The following is a 4294-nucleotide window of genomic DNA, read 5'->3' on the forward strand; positions in this document are numbered from 1 at the left end:
TGGGCAGAAAGCGCTGTGGAGAAGAAGCCGAATTCCGGCCGAGCGGGGGAGGCGTCTGGGCGGGGCCTGCGTGTGGCTGGCTGCTGTCCAAGAGCGAGAGCGTCTAGGCGAGCGCTCCTAGGAGCAGCCGGCGAGAACGCTGAGGTGAAACCGGGTGGCGGCGGGCGGCGGGCGGCGGGCCGTCGTCTGTTCCTGAGGGCAGGCCTCTGGGCCGCGCCGTCCGCGGTGGGAATGGTCTCCCTTCCCGGCTGCCCGCGGGTGGCGGTCACCCCGGTGCCCTCGAGAGGTGGAAGCCGGCGGGTTGCGGTTCGGGGGACGCCCCGGGGTGCGAAGTGGGCAGCTGACGCCGGCTTCCAGTCCACACCCGCGGAGTCACAGTCACGTAGGAACACACAGGACACGGGTGGAGTGTGCTCGTTCGCGTGGCGCGGCGCATGTAGACGCGCGGGTGTAATCGATGCGGGGGGGATAAGCGCGTTCTGAGGTACCTCTGCGTCACCCGCCCGCTCCCCCCACTCCCAGCCTGGCTGACGCGCGGCCGTTCTGTGGGGTTGACAGGTGTGTGCGGACACGTGCGCACGGGCACTGGCCCTGGAGGCCCCCACCCACGACTCACACCCCGCTCCCCGCCACCTCAGGCGCCCTCTCCACAGTGCTCCCTGTTCTAGAATGTCCTAGATTTGGAATCTTCAGGTACATTTTAAAGCGTGGAGGGTTTAAAAGGGACGGTTTTTAATCTCTGTGTGCAAGTCATGTCCCTTCCTCCCTCTCTTTCGTTCTTTTTTTCAAAGCAGTGTTTGGTTAAAAAAAAAAAAATTAAGACTACCTTGAAAGTTTACTAGCAAGTGCTCTTTTTGTCTCCATGCTGGTGAGTTCTCCAGAGATGGGCGGTTCCCCGTTTTCTTATGGCCAACCCAGAATATACAAAACTTGCTGAGTTCCCACTGAAGGAGTAAAAACTACCCTTTTGAATTGGATTTATAAAAATAATTGAACAGCTGTTCCCCTCTAGGCAAGGTGGTCAACTTTGTCAAAGTTTGTTAAAAAAAAAAAAAAGTCTTTGGTTTGTGATGGAAGTTCGGGGGGATTTTCACGTACAGAAATAACCATATAAGAGGATTTCTCTGTAGCAGCCCCAGCACAGGTCTGTAGAATAAACTAGAAGATTATATAGGACCATCAATGCCAGCTCTTTGGAAGCTCTGTTGATCTAGAATAGTAGGTTACAATTTGTACTTGTTTCTGTAATTTAAATGCTGGATATAAATGTAAAATTAGTTATTAACTAAAATCCTGTTTATCCACAAAGTTAATTATAGCAATATTATTCTCAAATTACAAATCAGGTTTCTTTTAGGACTTGCTCATTAATTTAGTCAACAAATAGCTAGCAGCTACTATGCCTGAGGTGCTAGCCTAACTAGGCACTGTAGGACACAGTAAGGGCAAGGCAAGGCACAGCCCTGTCATCCTGAACCCCACCCTGTAATGAGGGAATTAAGAATGCTGAGAGAAGGAATAGAGGCTGGGGATACTTGAAGGAGGGTGATAAGATCTTCTCTTTGAGCCCCCCAAAATGTTAAAGCTCTTGTCTTGGGAGGATCTGAGGGTGGGATTGGAGCGGATGCTCAAGGAAGACGGAACTGTGTTCCAAGGTCCCAGGTCCCGTTTGTAGAGAGGAGAGCTGCTGAGTTATCTGGAGAGTGGTAATCAGCTGTGTGTGGTGGGGGGCGGGGCGGGGGTGGAGATGATGTGTATCTAGTGTCTGTAGTATAGGGCCAACCTCATAATAGTCACTCCACAACTATTACCTGTGACATTGCCACCAGGTCACCTTAACTGGACTAGTTCCTCCACCACCTTTCTTTTTACCTTGTCAAGGAGCTGTGTCTGTGGTCTTCGGGCTGTACACGTCTAGCTCCACACCATGCACTTTGGTTTTTTTTTTTTTTTAGCTTCTCTCTGAGCCACCCCTCCTGTCCTGACTCAGTACCTGATACATGTCAGACACTCAGCTCACATGTGTTGAATGAATAAACTATGTATAAGACTAGGAAACAGCAGTACTCCAGATGAGGAGTGACTGACCCTTGCACTGAGGAGATGGCACTGGAGATGGAGAAACAGAGACTTTTAAAATATATTTGGAAAATAGAAGGGACAGCATTTGCTGATGGATGGTGTAATCTCTGTATCACCATACTGGCCTCTTTATTTCATGTTAATTTTGTATTTCTCAAAAACCTAGAGAAGTAAGTTGTCATTTTCTTTTTGTAGACAGACACTAAAGTATATCACCATATATTTTGATTAACAGTAAGAAGTGAAGGAACTTCAAAGAGTTCATGTGATATTCCTCTAAGTAAGTAACCACCAAGAAATGTTAAGGGCTAAAATTTTGGAGAACTCAGTATGTAGATGGATAGTATTTTTACACAAAATCTGGCTACTGAATAGTTTGTCTTCTCTAACCTCAAGTGTCTAGCATTTGACAGGCTCTCAATATATGTTGGCTGAGTGGATGGATGAATGAATGAATCTGTCAGGCTGGCAAGTATTTCAGAGACTGAAATTGCTTAGTGATCAATTTCAACCAGATCAGACTCGGCTGAAGAATAAGTAGGACCTTAACACTGCTAAATTGTTTATTCTGGCTTGAATGCAGAAACTGCTACATTGGATAAGAATGAAAAGCAGTGTTCTCATCGGTCAAGAGCCTGTGGACATCTTGGCTCTTTATGTACACTATTTTGAATTCTCACAACAACCTTGTAGGATAGATTATCCATATTTTGTGGATGAGGAGATTAAAGCTCAATAATTCAAAACATTTGATCACAAACTTGTGGCGCTGGAATTCAAAATCATATTTGAGTAATTGTGCAGCCTTCTTGAAACTTATGCTATTCAATGTGTCCTGAAAGTACAGCCTGGAGATGAGGGCATTCTAAAGAGGCCACATAAAATGAAGTGAAATCAAGTAAATCTGCTAGTTTGGTGTAGCTGACAGCTGTTACTACATTAAAACCTTTTCTAGTGACTAAGTTGAGGGACAAGTCTCTGTTTCATTTATCTCATGTTTATTGAGTGCTTTTTATGTGCAAGATAGCATTGAAATGCACTCACAAATTTTAAGATGCTGCTTCTGCCCTGATGGAGCTTACATACCATAGAGGGGAGTGTGAAGTACTGCCTAAACCCATACACAATGTAACTAGAAGCATGAGAGGTGGTTACAGTGTAGTTTTGCTATGTTTTTTTAAAAGTAGGCTTTATGGTAATAAATATTTAAATCTGCAATGTCCCATCTCTCATCTGAAACTCTAAATTTGTTCAAACATTGACTAATTTTTTTTTGCAAAGTGAAAGTTAAAAATTGAAACCTAACTATATCATTCATAACTTTAAAAGACCTTTTAAAAAATATACTTTTTACAGGTTGAATCTAACTTACATTTCACTGTTGTAATATAAAAATTTCCTGGAACTTCCTTGGTGGTCCAGTGGCTAAGATTCTGAGCTCCCAATGCAGGGGGCATGGATTCGATCCCTGGTCAGGGAACTAGATCCCACATGCCACAGCTAAGAGTTTGCATGCTGCAACTACAAATCCCATCTTCCACAACTATAGCCTGAAGATTCCTCATACCACATTGAAGATCGAAGGACTTAATAAGCCGCAACTAAGATCTAGTGCAGCCAAATAAATAAAGTTTTCCCAAAGAATGAGTAGAATATCCCATACTTTCCTAAATAAATTCTTTTTTCAGTCTTGGAATTTCTCAAGCTTTATTTCAGTTGTTTAACTTATGCATCTAAATTATATTTTCTAAAATGCAGATAAAAGAATGGCCAACTCTATTGCATCAAAGAACTTTACTGCACTTTCAAATCTGCATCCAAATATGGCTAATTTGGTAAGTTTCAGCAATGCAGTAGTTCATTTGTTCTCTGTTGAAGCTTTAGGTGGTGATATTACATTATGTCAACATTATTGATTCATTTCAACACATGCTTGTATAATTGACAAGTATACAGATACTTATTGCACTGGTGATTGTTAGATATTAAACACTCCTAAACCTCTTTGTATTTATGCCAGCTGAATGAAAATTCGTCTTTTTTTTTGTCTGCACATTAGGAGATTATAGATATGACTTAGTTCAGTTGAGTTCAGTCCCTCAATCGTGTCCGACTCTTTGCGACCCCATGAATCACAGCACGCCAGGCCTCCCTGTCCATCACCAATTCCCTGAGTTCACTCAAACTCATGTCCATCGAGTTGGTGATCCCA

The 4294-nt window shown here is 43.6% G+C and overlaps 1 long non-coding RNA gene across 1 annotated transcript; it reads left to right on the forward strand.

The window, feature by feature from the left end:
* The first annotated feature begins 9 nt into the window (after positions 1–9).
* On the forward strand, positions 10–3917 carry LOC104993076. Its single transcript, XR_825784.1, has 2 exons — positions 10–144; positions 3841–3917. It is a non-coding gene; the product is annotated as an uncharacterized LOC104993076 (long non-coding RNA).
* The last annotated feature ends 377 nt before the right edge of the window (positions 3918–4294 follow it).

This window comes from Bison bison, unplaced genomic scaffold, assembly GCF_000754665.1.
Source record: "Bison bison bison isolate TAMUID 2011002044 unplaced genomic scaffold, Bison_UMD1.0 scf7180017848936, whole genome shotgun sequence".
In the NCBI taxonomy this organism is placed as follows: Eukaryota; Metazoa; Chordata; class Mammalia; order Artiodactyla; family Bovidae; genus Bison; species Bison bison.